Here is a 21287-nt window from a genome sequence, read left to right as displayed (position 1 = left end):
TGTATTTTTAATTTTGAATGTTCATATTTGAATGTCAAAAACATTCAGATATGAAAATACATGGAGGCAGAAATTCTGATCCATTGATATCAGTAAGTTTTGCCTCCTGTTTCAGCAGAGTTCAGGATTTCACCTCTGGCATTCTGCTATATTGAAGCTGCAGCGTCCATTTCTGATCTGATCTGCTTGGATGCAGGTCCTTTTACTTTGATGGAAGTGCTGTCCGCATAAGAAAGAGCAGAACTCGGTCAGAAATTCTTTTAACTAGGAAATCCTTCAGTTTTATCACAAAATGATACATTTTGCAGTTGGTAAGCCTCTCCTGTTAAAGAAGAAACAGGTGTTTTATTTTGTAGTTTTTAAGCTAAAAGCTAATTACTTTGATTTTAGTTCAGTGAACTTATAGCCCTTTGCCTTTTGCAATGATTTTTTTATTTTAGGACAGTGTTTCTCTGTAGTTAGGAGAAAAAGAATTTTTCTTTTTACAAGTCAGAGCATTTGCAATGTGGCATTTCCAACAGAATCACCTGTAGCATTTATTCTTGTTACTGCAGTAAAAGAATAACCTGAATGAAATATATTGTTCTCGTATTTTCAGGTTTCCAGTATACAATTTTGTGGGTATATAAATGTTCTCGTTAATTCTCATCTAGTGATCAAAACAAAAATTTGCATGTGCCAGCAGAAAAATGTTAAAACCCTGGTATGAAGTTTATTCCTCCTATTCGGTACCTGTGAAAAAAGCTGTGTAGGTACTAGTGTTAACATACCATTGTTCATTAGCTCATGAAGTGGTCAGCCACATTCTTAGGTGGGAGGCTGTTATTCCAGTAGGAGAGATGCCCTTTAAATAAGCCTTAGACACTGACTGAAATATTCAAAATTGTATTGTCCTTTTTAGCACCTTAGGTGGCATTACAAAGGCATAGATGTGAATCTTTGTTAGCTTAGCTCTTTTTTTCTCCGTGTGCTTTCCATTTACGTGCTAAGTAATGACAGTCTTGGGAAAACTTAAAAATAACAGAAACCTAGAGAGGGACACAACTATTCCTGCAACTTTCTGCTGCTGAACAGAGCTTTCGACAGTTTCTGCAAGTACTTGGCTTAGTCTTTTGACAGCCCAAAAAAGCGTGGATGGCGTGTCAGTGTCATAACCTGAAGATGCTTTATGAGCAAATTGGCCAATACTCAAAAAGATTTTGCCTACAACCTGTCTGCAGTATGGGTTATAGACCAGAGGAAATTGAAAAATAAAGCCCATGTATCTGAATCGGTTTTGCCAATGAGGCTGGTTAAAACCAGTTGCAGGTATAAGCCCTCTTTGTTCTGCCATCGCATGCAACCTGAGACAGTATTGTATTTTGTTCTGGTAGGTAAGAGCATTCTCCATTGCCTGGAGTTTGTCTTGAGTGAAATGTGAGCATGTTTGCACACATCACAGAACTGGTTTGGACAGCAGTTGGAAGAAAAAAAGAAATTTTAGATTGTCATTTGAACTAGTCTTTCTCATTTTTTCATCAACCCCCTGCCCCCTTTTTTTTTTTTTTTTGCAGTGTGAGTAGCTGTTTCCCTAATGTTGACAAAAGATAGAACTTGTAATTTTTTTAATATTTCTGTTTCATATCTTTTGGAATGTCATAGGTGGTGCTCAATGATGGAATGAAGTCAGTACTTTCAAAAATGGAAGAGAATTTGTGGAGTAGTCATGGGAGATTAAAGGGTTGGGAGACAGTGCTAGTCATGGAAGGCTCAAGGTGCTTAGTGTGTCCGCTCAGCTTAATGGACAGAAGTCTGAGATCATTTGGTGGCAGTCTGCAACCGCCTGCTCAGAGACCAGAACTTGATAGTGGAAAGATCGTTATGGTGATAGACAAAAGCACAAGTGATGACTTCTTATGGCTAGCAATTGAAGCTTAACAACTTCAGATTAAAAAAAATGAGTCATTCACCTTTTAACTGACAGGGCAATTAGCTTTTACCAGAGTTCAGCAAAGATGGTTGTAAATTCCCAGTAACGGTTTGGTTTTTTATACCTACTTCCAGCTGGAATGAATTCAGAGAAATCTTACTGCCTGTGTTTTGCAGATGGCCAGGATCGGTGAATGCAATAATCTCTGCTAGACTTGTGTTCTGGAACTGTTGCTTTATCAATATAATGATAACTAGAGAAGCTCTTCCTATTTTGGTATTTGTTTAGATGAATGAAGCCCAATGCAGAATGTTACTAACATTTTCGATTAGTTTTACAATTCACTGGGTTCTGCAGTAACTCCTGGTTCTCTTCCCTCTTTTTTTCTTTCATTTTTAATTTACTGGCTCCCGATACTTTTTTCAGTCTCTGCATGGTTTATTTTCTTGTCCAGCTTACCCTATATGAAATTGTTTCCTTACAATTCAATAATTTATTGAAGTTCTGTTCATCTGAGCTCCTAATCATGCGGAGCAGTTTCACACCTTTTCCAGGGCAGTGCACAATTCACCATGACCACTCTACCTACCTGATTTATTTTTTAAAAGAAGCTGCTATGTCCAAGTCTTCTCTGACTCGTTTAATTCCTTAAAGGCACAGTACGTAAGTGTTATCTCATTCTTGTGCCGCTTGCATTTTGCCTCTCATGGTGACCCCTGCTGAGGTTACTTATGTAGCGTATGAGTGGATTGGTTAGGGAAATGGAGACTTCAGGAAAACACAGAACGCTCTAAAAGCGTAGAGCATTTTACAAGCTGTCTGCCTGACCTTGAAAACCAATATTTGCTGGTCTAAATGGAAGATGTATTCACAGTTTTACAGGATAAAGTACCAGGGCACCAGGATCTCTTCCTGTGTTAGAATGCTTTGTCGCAGCTCTGAAATGCTGAACTGCAGCTGAGAATCATCAGGGTATACATTTATTAGTTAGTTCTGCTTCTGTAGCATCCCCCTAAGTAGGGTACCAGCCATCCTTTTATGCCTTTCAAAGGAATATAAAGTAGTAAGAAAACCTGTATATTTTAAAATTCTCTTGGGTTTAGGGAGAGTTGTTTTAAAAGTTCTGAACCCCCAGAGTCTGTCACCTTTGGCATTCCTATGTTTATTTTATACCCTCTTTCTAGCATAAGCTTCTTGTGAAGCATGTACTTTAATACTTCTCCATCTCCATAAATGCCATGCATCTTTGCAGCAGAAAAGAAGTTTTAACCTCTCAAATCTGGGCATTAAGTTGTTTACAACTGTTCTTTTTTTTTCTTAATTGTTCTTCCTACCTTTGTTATATGTTTGCTTTCATTGTAAGCCTTCATCTTTCTAAGGCCAGTCCACATGTATTCTTCCTTTATTTATCTTTTATCTTTCCTCATCTCTGTTCAAACCTTTTGCATTTTCTGTAGTCTTTTTATTTGTATCTGTGTATATGCAAAATAATTTAGTTTTTGTTATGCTATTCTCTCATTTCTAATAGTTTTTCTGATGCAAATGGTTCCTGAAGTAAGCTGTGTGGACAAACTTTGCTCTTAACTTCATTTTCGAGTCTGTTAATTAATTTTGTTATCTTTTTTTTTTCCTCAGTTTAACTGAGCTTTCCACATTTGATGCTTAACATTACTTCTTTTTAAAAAAACATGGCAGGCTGGTTCCTTATTTCAATCCACATGTAGCAAACCTGAGTTACAGAAAGATTCTTCATTTTACTTTCATGATTTGTGGACTTGGTAGTTAGATGACTGCTCTAAAAATTGCCAATACTTTCTGACAAGTATTTTTCCAGCCTACAAGTTTAGTGTAAGAGAATAAGCCAAATGGGAAGCTATTTCTGCTTCTCTCTCCTGTGTACATACCTTCTTCTCGTTATCCCAAGAAATTTCTTTAGGTTGTACATTACTGTTTGTGTAGTGTAAACCATCAGGGACTAACTGACAATATTTCACTCCCCCCTCCTAGCAGCAACGTATCTGAAATTGTCAAAGCAGAAAGAGTAGTTAACTAAACTCTGTTTAGTTAAGTATTGCTTTATACTGCCAGGTCCTTCTCCTGTCTCAGAACAGGTGGATGCTGTGATGGAGCGCCTTCACTCAAAATACTGCTCCTTGCTATAAGGTGGTCTGTTCTTGTTAATGATAACCAAGCTAGAGGCAACACTCTGCGCAGCTCTCAGATGGGCATACACTGTTGTACAGTTTCCTTATCATGAACCTGCTATTTTTCTTACCCTGCCCATTATCCCTGTTCAGTGTGTAGCTTAAAGGGTTTGAGGCTGGGTAACCCTGGCATAGTTGTGCCATCGCACATTGCATCCTTCAGCAGTGTTTTCCAGGCTCCCATCTGTTCTTTCAGTTCCCCGTTAAAAAAAGGACCGTGTTGCGCTGTGATGGAGTACTAAGCTCTCAAGGCAGAGTGTGATGATCCCACAGAGGAGTATTTCTGGTATGTTAAGCATCAGGGAGCCCAAGATGACTTGGCTTTGGAATTACTATTTCTTTCTTTCTTTCTGTCTTTATTTCTTCCATGGTGTTTTCCTACTGAACAGTAGAACTGGTGATAAACTTGTATACCCAAGATATTTCTGGAAATTACATTAGCTGTAAAGTTTCAAAAGGCGAAAAGATACATTTCTGGAAACAACCTACCTAAAATGATTGTTTAATTAAGAATCCTGCCTCAGTACATAGGGTATTCTTCAGGTAATAGCTTGAGTCTGAGTATTGTGAGCTTTTAATGTTATACAATAAGTAAAAAGAGTTGCTGTCCAAGAGTAACTCTGTAATAAGAGGTTAGGTAGGAAAAGTTATCTGACTGTCTGTGAAAGGTTGCTAGCACAGGCAAAACTCATTTAGCTTTTGTTCCCCATTCCTACTGTAGGTGATTGCTTTCTTCACACATTATTTTTGTTATTTCGGCACACTATGTGTGAGTGACAGCAAGCTCTTTAACTCTTCCCGTCTTCGGCAACCACCCCCCCACCTCTGTGAAACGGCAGTCTCTCTGTAGGTTTTGATAAGGCATTCTTTAAAAGAGAGCTTAATCTGCCATCATTTATTTTATTAGATTGAAATATGTTCTTGCTGCCCCCTTTGCTGAGAGTTATTGCTTCAACAATCACAGGCAAATCTGATTTACTGTAAACGTTTATAACAGCAGAAGTAGGTATGTGGGCCGTAAATTGGTTGGAAAATGGGAGCAATTTGCTGGCAAAGAGAAAGTAACGTTAAGTTAAACAGTTGTAGCATTCACTGGAGTCTTGTATCATCAGCTATGCCAGCTTAACTAAGTATTACGAGAAGCCTTATGCCATTTCTTGTTTTGCCACTTACTTTGTGCCTGCGTTACTGGAGAGCACCGAGGAGGCACTTCCCTGCCTGGCAGGGTATGGTACTGGGCTCAGCTCAGTTGTGACTGGTAGTAAATCAGCTGCGATGAAGAAGAAAAAGGGAAGGGCCTGTTCCCCCGTTGTCCTGAGGGGGCAGCTGTGATTTGGGTACTGCAAATAATTTATTTTTCATTCTGTCTAATGAACTGGAAAATTGAGGGAGGGGGAAAAAAAGCTTCAATGGAAGAATTTAAGCGGGGGCAAGGAGGAGGCTTGAAAACCGGGGATATATTTGAAGAGAAGGTGGTGTAGATTGGAAGAAGCTCTTGATTTAGTAATGCATGACATGTTTCCTTCAGCCAAAAGCAAAGCTTAAGTCTCCTCCCCTTGCAAACCTCCAGAATCAAGTGAATTCAATTTTTTTTGGTCCCCCTTAAAGAAGAGGTGGGAGATCAATGGCCCAATGGTTAGGGTGCTATCTCAGCGTGTAATATCTGGATTCAGTTTCTCCTGTGTCTAGGATTTGAATCCATCTCTCTGGCTCCCCTGACCTGCAGGACAGGGGCAAGGCTGGAGGGGGGTGGTGGGTCCCCAGTAGTTGAACATGCTCTGGAGGAGAGACTGTGCTATCACCTCTGTGTCCTGACTACCATACTAGAGCTTTCTCCTTTTAGGGGTTATAAAACTCATCCCCCATTATCATTCATTGCTTTTCCTAGTGCAAACTGTCTCTGGAGCCATGGGAAGTTGTAATTATGCAATTTATATGATTTATTGCTTGCACTCAACAGCCACGCTGCACTGCTGTTTCCATTACTTCTGAATTGGATCCATTTAAAAGTTTGATGTTCTTACAAATATCACATAAATATAATTACAGGTAGCGTAACATTATTGGCCAGTCTCATTTGGGAAACAATTAATTTCAATAGAAAGTATTTTCAAGAATGATTTAATTTAAAGAAAAGCCTCACGTTCGCTGAATTTTGTTTGCTGTGTGGGTTAAAGGGTCGCTATTTTCGTACATGAGAGAGATGCCTTACTGCAGGGTTTTACACTGTGAGAAGCAAGCTCTGTACTCATTAAAGCAGCAAATGTCAAATTTTACATTTAAAAAAAGCTTTCTAACATTATGTATCTTCTACATAATACCATTTATGCTGCCTCCAAATGTTCCTTTTGACCTTGGTGAAAGGCTGTAATTAATCTGCAATTATAGTAATGATAGCCTTTCAGAGACCGACAGCCTCCTCTGCCGTCCTGGCAGCACGAGAGGGCGGTGTTGCCGCGAGAGACGTGTGCCGCACGGTCGCGAGTGGGCTGCGGGAGGGGAGCCCCTCTTGCTGGAGACCCTCCGCAGCAGCGTCCCGCAGGATCCTACCCTCAACTTCGCATCACCAGCCTTGCGTCCAGCAAAATGCAGGCTGGAATAAGATAAATCGGCATGGTTGTGGTATTTCTTGGTAGCCAGGCGTCCTCTTAAAACCTGATTTAAGATTGTTATTCTAGGTTTTGAATCGCATTTTGTTCTGTCTGGGTTCTTCTTGAATGCACACCTTGCTGTAATATTCCAGATGGCTGTCGTCTTAACAAGAGATAAGAATTAAGAATGGTAATAAGGGATATTTTATTTAAATCCACTTCTTTATCTTTCATTACTTATTCACATTCTATTATACCCTGGTGCTGTATTCAAAACACTGGAGGATTTAACAAGGGGAAAAATAACCATTTAAATTAGGATATTATGTCAGCACCTTTCCTGATGGTAAATTTTTAAAGCAATAGGGCAGTATGGAAGAGCTGGATCTGTTTCACATGGAGGAGGATGCCTCAAAACCTCAAAATTTTGTTGAAGTTGCACTTACAGGCAAAGAGTTAATTCTGAAAGAGGAAAAGACCAACCTACAGAATCGGGTGGGAAGGTGTCACAAACAGGTATAATCACAGACCTCGTGTGTGCTGCTAAAGTGATAGGACTGAGCTGAACCTTGTTAATCACACCAATAATAGACTCTCTTAAAATTATCATAGGAGCACAGAGGGAGCACGCCACACGTATTTCTTGCTACTTCCACTGCTGCATAATGGAATAATGATATTCTGCATTTCCTATATACCTGTTCAAAAACAGAGTACTGAGAAGTGTGAGGCATTTTTTCTTCTAGATGCTGAATGGAAAAGCACATGGTACAGGCTGTGTAATAGGTAGAACTGGTGAGAAGACTTTTTTGTGAAAAGTTTGCTAAGTTTTTTGATTCGTTGGAGCATCACAGAATGTTTTGCTGAGACTTCTGACTAAAACTTCCTCAAGCAAAGGGTGAAATATAGATGGTAAATACAGTGACCTGGGAAATGGGATATCCATGTGCAGGTCCATGCGTGGCTTGATTCAGGTAGATCTTGGATACCGATTTCTTCACAGAATGAGGTAGTGGAGGAGTAGAGAGGTCATGCTGAGCCTTTAGCCCTCCTTGTCTCTCCCCCAGATTTCCTGGGGTGGATACAACCTTCTCGCTTGTAAACAGACACTTTGAGAGAATTAATGTTTCTTGAGACAGTGACCAGACAAGTCTGGGCTTTGTCTGACCTAACCTCAAAATATCAGAATGCTGCTTTGGAACTCAGTTATTAACTCTAGTCAGTGCTGGTGATGCTGCAATGTGTTATGAAGCCAAATTTTAAGATGTCTGTGTAGTAATGAGTTGAGTGAGCTGCATAAAGTACTTTTGTATAGAGGACAAATCTCCTCAAATGTCAGTACAGGGAAGAAACAAGCGGGTGCATTGACACTGCTGTAGATTTGTTTCTGTGTAGCCACTGTGTGCATAAAATTAGCCTTCTGTCCATGATAATTTTTACTGACAGAGATGGAAGCACCATTTTCCTCTGTTGCTTGTGGGATTTGAGCTTGCTAAGAGAGTTTATTTGGTTTGTAACAACCATGCTTAGTTTCAGAAGGACAGCCGAATGCTTCAAGTAATTGCTAATGAAAGGCAGGCCCTTCTGTCTTGATTTCCATCTTCAGGATGGACCTACTTATGGCAGATTTCTGAGTTGTTAGTAGCCTAGATAAAATGAGTTGTTGGTCACTGTCCACTTTCCTACAGCTACAGCTCAACCTATCGTGGTATTTTATACCTTGGTGGAAATTGCACATGAGAACTAGCACTGCATTATAAGCATGAATTCTTGAATTCTCTCTTAGGCTTGTTCCCTGAAAGTCAGGATTTAGGTTCATTGGAATAGTGGAATGGAATCAGGGGGATGCTCTAACTGTGACTACTAATGCTCATGTTGTGGTGTGTATCTACACTGACTTTAGAGTGTCATATTTATCATCTTTTGTAATCCATTAAGATGACATATGTTGTTAATGAATTTAATAGACCTCAAGTGTCTGTCTCTTGACTACTTACCTTCATACAAACTTTTGATTTTAGGATCTGTGTTATAAATGCAATTCCAGTTTCACGAGTGTTACTGTTCACCTGTATCTTGATATGCACGTGCAACATACCATGCTGATATAGCGTCAGACTTACTATGTTCATAAAAGTTAATGTATTATCCATCAGTCTGAACTAGAACTCAGTGACAGTGTGCTAGGATGAAAAAATATCTGGATCTGTATCAACAGGGAACTGAAAAATATCACTAATTTGCCAAACATATAAAATATGTGTTGGGAAGAACCTTCCTTTTTGATACAGCTACTCTCTTGTAGAAGACACAAACAGCTGATCGTTGCTGATCAATCTAGTATAGCATGTTCTTAGCAAGGTAGGGGATATATAGAAGGAAACAGCCTGTAACAAAAATATGGATTCTTTTTACTTAGTATGCACTACCTGCATGTTTTTGGAGCTCAACAAAATTGCAGGATGCGCATGTGTAGCTAAAAGCCTCGTCAGACTGCTCGAAACATTTATAAAACACTCCTGATCAATGGAGTGAAGACAACGTGAAATATGTTTTAGGGGGAGATGATATTATCTGTGAGAATCAATACAAATGTTGCAGGCGAATTACTGTTTCAGAATATGATTTGTTGTGTTGAGTTATGCAGCCATTTTCCTTTCAGTGCTTGTGTTTAGCCATTTGTTTAGCGATAAGAGGAAAATGTGAATTTCATAGTCAACCTTACTGTGATTTTTTTTTTTTCCTTTCCTTTTATTTTATTTTTTATGACTTCACTTTACTAATTCTATTGTATGGAAGATGGGAAAACCTGCCATTGGACTTGCAGTTGGATTGCGTTGCTCTCTGGACTTCTCTCTTGTTTTTCTTTGGAGAAGAACACCTGGTATAAGATGAAATGTGGGCAGTTTTAATGAATGCAGGTTTCTGAACCCCTTTTATGCACTATTAAAATGACAATTAAGGAAAGAATGAGAATTGCTCTTGAAAGCTAAGTCATCATCACCCAACTATCCTGGAAATATCATGTAAGAGAATTTCAACATGATGCGCAGGATCTAGACCCTCTGTGTTTTTTGAACCCAAAGCCTTGCAGTCAGGAATTTCTCTTCCCATGGGTTTGTGTGACATGTCATGAGTTTTTTAAGTCTCTTATAAAGGATTTCTCATCAGGCCTTTTTTCTGTTGAGTTTTGAGTACAGCTCTGTTTTGCTCAGTACAATTTGTTTAGTCTGTGTATGCTGCGACATGTCTTTGTCTTCCATCCAGAAAGGTTATCTAGGTGGAAAGAAATTTAGGCAATTGTCCTTAAAAGGCTGCTATAAGTGTACTCATTTGATGTGCATGCATGCATACAGTTAATCTAGCGTGTCCAAAATGCCTACCCTGCTGTGCCCTAGTGTCTCCAGTTCACGCTGGGACTGGACGAGGATAGGAATATGAAGCCAAATTTGTGTTGTTACGTGTGGCTACTGGAAAGCGTACATCCATATCCCTGCCTGTATACATGCAAGTAGTTTTGTCTGTTCAGAGTGCAGTTATTGATCCAGCAATACCATGCAAAACTGTTTTTTTTTCAGAACCTAATTCTACAGATTTGGCTGTTTCTAACTTGCTTTTCCCAAGGGGAACAGGCACTTCGGCAGGGGTTTCTGTAGGTGTGCTTATGGGCCTGTGAAAAACAGCAAGGTGTCTACCAAGATCATAGAAACCAAGATTTGTCCTTCTGCGTCTCAATTTTGAATTTTGTGCTGTGAGCACAACTGAAAACAATTGGTGAAGATCAGTTCAGGAAAAAAACCAACCCTCAGTTACCCCCCTGAAACACTTGGCTATGGATTTGTATAGAGATGATGGGAACTTCTAGTGTCAGGGTGAAATGAGGGAGTTGGGTATGAATGGAATGGAAACGTTAGAGGGTGATACAAAAAGAAGTTGGTAGTCTCTTGTGAAAACCCTTGGTAAGCAGGTTACTGTGTTACATTCCCAGTTTCAACTGGGTTTGGTTCCTCAAGATCGTGATGCAAAGCAAAGTTCCCGTGGAAGGTGCTGTGAAGGCAGCGCTCTTTCGTAGTTTGCCCAAGTGGTTAGTTTCGTGTAAAGATTTATAAAAGTCATTCCAAGAGTTGTGTTACTGCTTTTGCTGTCAGATACAGATGAGATTAAAGCTGTGAAACTATTTACAGAGATATCTGGTATTCAGAATATAATTGAACTTCTCCTTCTGAAAGATTTTATGACAAAAATGCTTTTGGGGAGGAGTTTACGGAGTGTCCAGAGCTTATTCCCATTAACTAATGTGTCTTATAAACTATCTTAGCATTTAATGTAATATGTGCATACAGGACATTAAATTGTAAAGTGATATTCAAGCTAAAAATTATAGTTTTTATCTTCACAATAAATTTGAAGGACTGCAAAATCTTGTGGAAAATACTTATTAGAATTCATTGGTTTTGCCCAGAGGACTCCACTGAAACATTAAGTAATTTTTGGCTTTTTGTCACTTTAACCATAAAGGTAGTGTGATAGCCCAGAACTTGGAAGGACTAAATTGTGTCCAGAGGATCTCTGGGGCTGTCAAAACAGTAGTGTTTAGTGGGGTTTTTGGAGGCATCATGTGGGGCTCGTTGGTTTTCCTCTGTCTCTGACTTGTCTTCTACTTTTTGCAAGAACACGTATATACTAACAGCGGAACAGATAGCATCTCTTTTTCCCCTGCTGCTAGTCACTGCATCCTCGTACCACAAGTAGGTTTTGATGTAGATTCCCCTCATGATAAAATTAAGGTCATGCTAAATGCAGCTGTAGCACGTTGGTTTTCAGACAGTTCCAGTGCGGAGGGAGCAGCGCTTTCCTTTGAACTCCAAACCAGAGAACCCCGAGCAGTGTTCAATTTCCTCGCTTAATTCTAAAAGGTCATGATTTGAAAGCAACAAAATGATACCAGCAGCCTTCATAAGGAGAATGTTTTCAGTTGTATGTTGTCTGTAGTACCTAACACTCAATTGCTGCCACTTCTCTTTTAGCTCACCCATCTTCCCTCCCAGTGTTTTTTTTGTCCCTTCTTTCCCCTGATAAGCAACTCATTCAGACACTGATGTTCCTCTTTGGGTCTTTAGCTGATTTCTAAAGAAAGAAACAAATAATTGCTTTGGGAATCTTGCAGGAATAGACTTTCCAATGCAATCCCAATCTCAGATTTGTTTGATGGGGTTCATTGCAGTTATGCCATTACTCATCACTGTGGTAGCAGTGTGCTAAAAGTTTTTGGTTTTAGTGCAATTGGCATATATTTAAGACATCCTAAAAAAGTATTTTAAAAAGCTAGGCAAAGAAATCCCCCCAAACCTCCCAAAAGATAACAGCAGTGTATCAGCTGTTAACAGATAAATATTTAAATATTTAAAATAATGTTGGAAGGGTGGCTTTAAATTTCCTTTTTAGTCTAAATTATTTAGAAAATCAGCTGCTGTGTAGCTTTCTGAGTGGTTGTTACCACAAATTTCTAAGTCAGTTGCAGGACGACATGAAAGGTTCAATTAGGTTTGACAAAACTGAATGTAAGGTTTGAAGTTGTTCATCTTCAGCTGGTTTTCTAATTTTTCTAGCAGCCACGTAACCACTGTAGATGGGATTTCTAGCTAATATTGGACAAATACTATTAAAATACTTAAAATCACTTGAGATAGCAAAAATTCTCCTATCCTTTATTTAGGGCTTGTTTCTCACCAGCATTACAAAATCTGTTGTTGTGGTTGTCTTTGCCCCTGACTTTCTAGGAGTTCCAAAAAATGCGTCTGCCTGCAAGTGCTACTTGACATAGGAGGTGGTGAAGCTGGCAGCAAGCTAGCTTGGAATACTATCATGTGTCTTGAGAGTCTCCCTTCGATTGGCTTGTCCAGTGGAATAAATTATCCCAAGTGCTGAAGTCCCATTGACTTGGACTAGAATTCAGGCTGTTAAATGACATAAGTGATTATAAAAATGAGATTTACAACTTTCTGAAAAATTTACCATTTTCTGAATATGTATTTTAAATAATTCTAGCTAATATTATCCTTGGAAAGAGAAGCTACAGTGCAAATGTTTCTGAAGTTAGCAACTCTGTAAATGCACATAGCGTTTGAAGGCTGTGGCAAATGAGGTGGGAGTGCTCATCTCCCTCACTGTACTACTTTAATGTAAATTACTTTCCTGAATATCCATTTTGCATACAGGGAGCAGTACACAACAGATGCTTCATACGCTTAACTAGGATCATTTAAAAAACAAAGCATCTCTGTAAAACCTGTCCCTTCCTTGGCCATCAGTATTTCATTTGGCACTGGCATTGCTTCTCAGAAGAAAGTTCATCTAACAGCAACACAGGCAGCATCTCTGCCCCAAAACAAATGTTCGAGATGATAGAGAGTAGAATTGTTAGTAGTATGTGATTCCAAGCTGGAAGAGTTGTAATATATTAATATGCGGATGAAATATTAAATATTAAAAGGAGGAGTTCGTCAGAGGAGTATCCAGGTGTGCTATGCAGGCTGCCAGCAATAACGTGCTCCCACTTATCTTATAAATAGTTTGTGGCTTGTTATGTTTTAATTCAGAACACCTTAAAGGGCAACATATCAATATATAACTATGTATGTCCCTATATGCTCTTTCAAAAATTAACTTTGGCAGATACTAAAATGGAGAGCAGACTTGTTGGCTCCTCAGATGGGACCTGCTTCTGCAAGAGTTTTGCATGAGCCAAAGTAGTGTCGATAAATAGTGTGAGCTCTGAATGAAACATTTGCTTGGGAAATAGAGAAGTACACTGATACGGGTTGTTTTAAGTGTACCTCTAGTTGATTAATTGTTGTTATTTGAGAAGTGATGCCTGACTGTGCTTTTAAAGATGGTATCATGATGCATACAAATTGTCTGTATGTGTCTTTAAAGAGGGTCCTTCCTCGCAAGTGCTAAATTTTATTCTTGATATTTATTTTCTTACTTTTTAAATAATTTGTATCCTCTTTGTCACTGCTTCCTGCTAATTTCCGTACCTATCCAAATGATAGAATTTTTTTTTGAGTGTTCTGATGCATTTTCTGTGTTTGTAAAGTGCTTTTTCTTCATGAAAGAAGTAGGAGTTATTCTTCTGCTGGAATGTACGTGAAGCCTCCCAGCTCCATTACTAATGTAAGGGTTCATCCCTTGAAAATAACACTGCACAGTGTGTGCTAGCTCAGTCTTCTTCCCTCCCTTGGAACTGGCTATTATTTGTTGAGCGCTGTCAACCTACTCGAAGCTGTGTAATATAAAGAAAGAGGAGGATGGGATTTCTGCCCCAAAGGGTTTGCAATGTGTTAGATGCACAAAACAGATTATCTAATGCTAAATATGGCACCGGTCAGATGCACAGATTAGTCTGAAAATGCCACAGATCTTTTTAATATAACTTCCTCCTTTGATGGATGTAGTCTGTGTTTTAATGAAAGTATAAAAATACTTTTGGCTTCCCTGAAGACTTTACAAAAAGCTACATCTGAATAACTGACAGGTAGGATCTATCATGCCAAGCTTAAGCTTATTGCTCAGCCAAAATATCTGATAAAGATGGTTTGCCTACTGGCAAAGAATTAATTGGATTTCATACTTTGAGTCCTTTCTTTTGCTCCATCATTATTATCATGGAGTTACAGGAGGTAAGGATACAAAAGACCTATTAAGTCATCCAGGCGATAGACTTCTCAAAGCTTGCCTTCTATTACCCTTCTTTTTTTCTTGAGAGTCAGACCTTTCTTAATTTCATCTTGTTATTCCTACTTATGTCTAGTTTTTGCCATCCTAAATAATTCATTTTCCTTATTGGCATCATACGTATCCTTCAAATATTTACAGGCTGTTACTGTGTCCCCCGGAAAGTTGTTCCTTAGCCAACCTTTATGCAGTTAACTTTTAATGTATTGATGTAATCAGTCTCCTCAATCTTCACTTATCATTTTTGTTGCTTCTCTAATAACTCTCTCTAACGTGTTATCTTTCTGGTAATGAGGTGTCCAGAGCTGAATGCAATATTTCATCTGTGCCTGTGCCAGAGCTCTGCGGAGGGGGACTTCCAGCTTTCTTCTCCGGGAATTGATGCATCTGCAAATGCAGACAAAACCCCTTGAGCTTTATTGTGCTATATTGTGTAGCAAACAGGAGACCAACTGATTCAGATGACAATCGCTTTGTATCATTTCAGGTGATAAAGCGATATTATGTATGTTTTTCCATGCAAGTGTGAATGGGATCATCTAGATTTTTATCTCCACAGGACTGAGCTATATTCACAGAAAAGATTTGTTTCTTTTATCCCCTCTTTATAACGTAGACAGTTAAAAGCTGAACAGACAAGCGAGGTTAAAATAACGCCGAGGTGATTGGCAGTGCCCTGCTGCTGATCTCTTTTGAACATCTGCTGGCACCCTCGGGGGGGAATGGTTGGGATAGGAGTGATTTCTGCTGACTCATTATGGTTTATTAACACCAAATTGGATATATTGGCAGTGGAGATGTCCCTGGGGAAGTGGCAGCTAGAAGAACCCGTGCTCTGTAGGTGTGCCTTATTTGCTTGTGACTAAAAAATAAATAAATCCTCACACTGGAAAGGGTGGGAGATTGCAACCAGGATATGAGGCCTTGGGAAGGATAAAGGAAGAGTGCTCCTGCAGTAAACCCTCGTTATTTTGAGGTGTGTTGAGGGAATTGCAGCTGTGGTTCATATCCTTCTGTGTAGCAGAAGATATGAGAGGTTAGAAGGGCGATGGGCAGGGAGAAGAGGCTGGGGAAGTGCAGCCTGTCCTGGCGGCGTGCTCCAGGCTGGTGCCCCGTGCAGCGCAGCACCATGTCAGGCTGCCAATCCCAGCTGCCAGCTACAGACCCCCTACAAATAAATCATGGTCGATTTAGAACCGAAGGTGAAAACAAATGGTCTAAAATTGGGTTTGATATTATTATGAAGCAGTAAAGAACTACGCTTGCTATGATGTGTTAAATACATTTTTCATATTTAGCTGCTCGTGCACAGAACGGAACTATGTGCAGTTCAAATCTTAACAGGGGAGTGCAGCCACTGATCTGAAGGGGAGTTTGGACTCCAAGCACCTGGGATCCCAGTTAGTTTGAAACTGAACTTTTGACAGCACCTTATCTTTCTTGCCTCTCCTGCAGGAGCTGCAAGCTAATTTTCTGTTTCAGTTTGACTGATTCAGTTTAGTGGCTGGTTTACTGAACACTGAGGAATGGACTGACTTAAACTAGTAAGAAACTTGTTCCCCCTCTTCCTATCTGCAAATAAAAGCTGTGTTTGGACACACAGGTCTGTCAGGGCTGTAATCTTGGAAGAATTTGGGACGCAGATGTGGTTGTGTCCACTCCCTAATTTGAGGCAATGTTTCCTTTTGATCAATTTAAAATACAATTTTGGATAAACCTAGCTTCCTTCATATGTATGCAAGTCATTGAAAGTAATTTATTTAGTGAATTAATACCATTTTGCAGTGTTCTTTTTGTGCCTTTTAAAAAGGACTCACTTTCATTCAAGCTGAACTTGGTATAAATATATAAAAATCACTATAGAAACTTAGCTTACTGTTTTCTAATAAAATAAATACAGAGATAAAAAATATAAAGATACAACTCTGGTAGGTTATAGCTGTTTAAATAGTGTTTATGCCGTGTGCTCTCAGAACATATAGTATATATTCTGACTATCGTATGATTTGGTTGTGAATGAACCTGTTTTAATGATTGCTATCCAAAGAGAATCACGTCTTTTGAAGATTAGCTAAGTAGAAGTGTGGATTAAGAATGATTTAAAGACAGGCTTTGTTCTAGTTACAATCTAAGATTAAAACTGTCCCAGAGAACAATGGGGTAGTTTTGCTTGCTCTCCAGTTGTGTATTTGAGGCGGTGGGATTTATATCTTTGGTCCCTGCATTCTTGTGCAAGGCCTGTGGTCTTGGGTAACTAGCAGGATAAATTGTTCTTGTAGCGTTCACTTCAGCGCATACGTGTTGCTGGAGAGTGTCTGACTGGTCCCCAGACTGGCAAGCCATGGTCCTTGTTAGCGCTGCTTTGGGATAGTTTGTTCCCAGTGTCTGGGTTAGTTTCCCAGTGTCTGGGATAGTTGTTCTTCAGTGTTTAGTACTCTCCCTCAAGTACCTAGTTGGAGACAGATCCTGGTTTTGAACAGGAGGCATGGTAGGATGCTCCCAGTGTTTTATTTTCCCCTAATTTGGAGCAAGCCTGGATCTCCTGATAATACAAAAGCAAATTAAACCTCCCAGCTGTACCTAGTTCTTTTTTTGTTGTAGGTGATCATAATCTGCCACAGATGAGTAGGCATGTATGGTTCCCAGCCTTCTGGCATGTTGAGGGCAACAGAGAGGAACAAAGGGCAAAACCGCTTGCCTCATTACAGTCTAAAGTTTTAATTTATTCTTTAGCTTTTCAGTCAGCCTAGCACATACAGAATAGAAAAACAATGTGTTGAAGCAATACATGCAATCACCAGCCTTGAATTGCAAAGCGTTTTCTACTTCTGTGCTTTATTCAGTGTATCTTACTGGGGGATACACTGATATATGCTAAGGGAAAAGGAGTCTGAATTAAATTAACCGAAGAAGAATGAATGCTTTGCAAGCAGAGTAGCATCATTCTTCCAAGTTCCTGAAGGGTTTTTTAAAGCACAAATTAATTAGTCTCTCAGCCCCTCTGAGATAAAGATCTTTTTACACAGGGCAGAGGCCAGGAGAGACTTACATCGTTTGGTCTGACTTTCCCCTTAGTGTGTGCCAGGCAAATGCTCTCTTAATATCTCTCAAAGACAACCTAATGTGGCTTTTCCTACTGGTCTCTAATAAGTTGTTGAGGACTTGATCTGAAAGAACTGGATGCTGCAGGGCAGATTGCTAGCTTCTAGATGCTAGACCCTCGAGTGTGTGGTACAGCAGACTGTCATGTGTATGGGCATCCAATACAGTGCTTGGGGAGAATTAGTCCCTTGGACAGAGATCCGCAGCAACTGCTTGGAGCTAGCCAGTAAGAAAGGCTAAGGAGAGAGATGAGTCCTCAGCCCCGTGTCTCTCCAGAGCTTAGGTATTTAGCCCAGACCTCCAGGGAAATGTTTCTTTCCATCTGAGTTCATAGCCTGCAGTCCTCTCCTGAAGACAGAACAATTCTATTTTTTTTCCAAAACCCCAAGCAAAGCTGGTTGTCCTTTAAAGTATAGGCAGTATTTCATTTTTCTTATCACCTGGAGGGATAGAGACTGCCAGATTTCACTTGTTGGAGAATATCCAGACTGCCAGAGAAGGAAAGGGGGCCTAAGTTTACTGCCAGTCCTCTTTGTTTCCCACCAAGTGGATAGACAGTAATATTTACTGGTGATCTCTTTTTCCTTTATAATGAGCAGTGGAACATTTTGACTAGACTGATACCTGAGATAGACGTTGAGCATCATGCTCTTGCCAAAACAGGGACACTAAACCTGGGAGGCTTTAGCTGATGGTGGAACTCAAAAGTTGGTGATCTTGGAGGCATGTTGAGTGGTTTAGACCACCAGCAAATTACCAGGATGATATATTCTGTGTCCTCAGAGAGCTTGTGGAGTAGGTTACGTTTTAGTAGAGATGAAAATGTTTGAAATGAGTCCTTTATATTTTGCTGTGAACTGAGTCCTCTTGGTTAGAAAGACCTAAGAGCGTATTGTGTCAAGTCACTTGCATAGAAGGCTTTCTGCAAGGTTTCAATGCTACAGGTTTCTTAAGTCCTTAATTACTTCGTTTAACACTTACATGTTTTTAAAACATCAAACAGATACTAGAAACAAAAAGTAATTACATAGAGAATACATTTGCAAAAAGCTAGTTTCCCCTAGACTTTTTCTTGAAAATATTTTTCAAGTTTGTTTTTTAAAGCAAAACCGTTGCCTATTAATCTCTACTGAAACATCATCAAAACTTACAGTACAAAGGACTGGTAAATTACTTTTGAATCTGTTCCATTCTTGCCAACTGTGAGTCAGCGCTGTCTATCATTTTTGCTAAGATAGCATTGTATTTCCTATGTGACTACTCTAAAGTCCTATCTACAGATTCCTGCAGAAATTATGGAATAAATTAAAATTATAATGTAGAAAAACATCCCCTGTAAAAAGGACACTTTTAACGTAAGGCACAGGACTTTGCTATCAGGGTATACTGCACAAGGCTTGTCTTTACCTCTCTTGGGAATTAAAGTTACCATATTCTCAATAAAACCAGTTAAACTACGTGGCAAAAAAACCTTAGCTATAGTGGTGGAGGTAGAGAGAGAAAGGGGGAGAGGTGGAGGTTTGTCTTAACCACAACCACATCTCCTATCCTGAGGAGAGTTTTGTTCCGGTTAGGGATGTCTTACAAAAGCATGTCTTAGTGACTGAGCAAAGAGGTCATGGCTTTCAAAAGGTCCAGTATGATTTGGAAGCTGAAGTCATATACGCTGAACAATTTTGGCACTTCTGAGTATCTCTTTGGATGTTAGTGGAGAATAGACTCCCTAGTACCTATGTCACTTAAAATGAGAATAAGGCATCCTGTGGAAAATCTTAACCTTGGTTTTCATTCCTTTAATTGCTACATCTCGCTCCTGTCTCTTTGAATAACACTTTTAAACACTCTATTGGTTGGAATGACTTTGAGGGTCCCTTCCAGTACCAGTCCTTTCTCTCCCTGCTTTCCCATTTGTTCCTCTGGGCAAGCAGGTGGTTCTTATAATTAAGAAATAGGGACTTTTGGGATTTGGAGTAATTAAAACATCACTTTTTGGCATGATGACAACTGATATTTCAGAAGCTTTCCAAGTCTGAAAAGGTTGTTAGCATCAATCAAAAATCAGCATCTAATTTTTTTTTTCCTTCCTCCTTTATTATTGTACCATTTGAATTCTCACATAATGATTTTGTAGTGTTCCAGAAGAGGCAAACTGTGTAATTCTTTTATTTTTCATAACGTAAATGAGATTTGTGGCAAAATGGATCTTATGGTTCTGTTGAAGTTTGCTGATCCCTACTGCTTATTTCCTTGCTGAATTCCAGTCCGTGATACTGAAGAGTGGTGTGGTGGAAATATCAATACCATTATAAGTGAAGGACGGCAACTTCAGAAGGTAAATGACCAATTGCAGTCAGTTAATTCTGTAAGAAATTAAAAATAAGGACTGGCAAAATGATCTCTTAAAAGAGTAGCTGTCATGATCTGTAGGAGACTGTTTCTAAATGGATCAAGCTTCCTGTTAAACACTGAAGCCTAACATTAGACTTTATGGAAGAGGGATTCATACTTGAATTTTTTCCCACGCTTTTTTCCCCCAGCTATAGCTTGAAGACTTGTGCCACTAGTTTTAACTACTCAGTATGTGGCTTAGGAAAGCGTGTTCAGTTCAATCACTCCTGAAGAGAAACAGTGTCAGGGAGATCTCAATGAAATTTTTTTTTTACATCTGATAGGTCTTTTACTGTTACAGTAGTTGGGCAATCAAGTGACTTCTAATACACTGGTGACTGCTTTGCTATCACTTCAAAATGGATGTATCAATTATCTTCTCATGCTTTACATTTAATGGTCAGATCAGCCTCTGCACTGCAATTTTAGTTTGTTTTTAGTGTACCCTTTTTAGTCGTTGTTCTAGATGGCATATTTTAGATGAAGTTGCTTTATTGAATCTCTTTGGGGAAATTAGAGGAGGAGGAGGTTAGAATTGCATTGTTAATGCAGAAACATGCTTTGCTAAGTTACTAAGAGAACTACTTTTGGGATGCTTATTGCTGCAGCATGTATGGATATGAATGTATTGATCATGCACCAAGCAATTTTTTGCAGACCGTCCCCTTCTTTTTTCCACAAAAGAAAAAAAGAATATCTATTTGTATGTATGTGTATCTAGTTTTTCTTTCCGATTGCTTTGTTTTCATCCTTAATTCTGTCAATCTTAGATAGTGGTGGTAGGGTTCTTTTGCTTTCACTCCCTTGTTGCACAGCTTGGCATAGATGAGTTTTGAGTTATCCTTCAGTGAACAAGTACAGGCCACTTATTTCACACAAAAAGCACTGAATGAATCATCCCGCTTTCCTCCCTCTTCCTTTTTTCCCCAGTCTTCAGCATATTTGTATTGCCTGAAAAACAGCCTTGCTGTGAAGTTTTGCAGAAGTTCATTATATAACCTCCAAGCTTGGGTTGCCGTCAGCATTCTGCAGTGAACTTGCCATGGTTGCTTTTATTCTTCTCCAGTTTGCTGTGATAATGGTTTTCAGTACCTTTTGTGATATCTTCTTCATTTATCTGGAACAACAAAAGGGATCGTAACAGATGAAGCTGTTCTGGGGGTTCAAACTATGTAGTAGGTGAAGCCCATCATCGTATTTGCCTGCTCTGGTGACAGTGAAGTAAAGAATAGTAACACACTTTTTTAAAACTTTTTGGTGTTTCTCTTATGTTAAGGGGAAATTTCCCTGCTCCTCTCCTGGGAAACTGCTGTGTGCAGCTCCAATGTGAAGACTTTTTATGCATTTGATTACATT

General features: G+C 39.3%; 1 protein-coding gene across 1 annotated transcript in view; it reads left to right on the top strand.

Annotated features, from left to right (window-relative positions):
* Nucleotides 1–21287, top strand: part of DISC1 (disrupted in schizophrenia 1) — a 185832-nt gene that overhangs the window by 92572 nt on the left and 71973 nt on the right.

This window comes from Pygoscelis adeliae, unplaced genomic scaffold (genome assembly GCF_000699105.1).
Source record: "Pygoscelis adeliae isolate BGI_AS28 unplaced genomic scaffold, ASM69910v1 Scaffold77, whole genome shotgun sequence".
Taxonomy (NCBI): domain Eukaryota; kingdom Metazoa; phylum Chordata; class Aves; order Sphenisciformes; family Spheniscidae; genus Pygoscelis; species Pygoscelis adeliae.
This window is presented reverse-complemented; position numbering and strand designations above follow the sequence as displayed.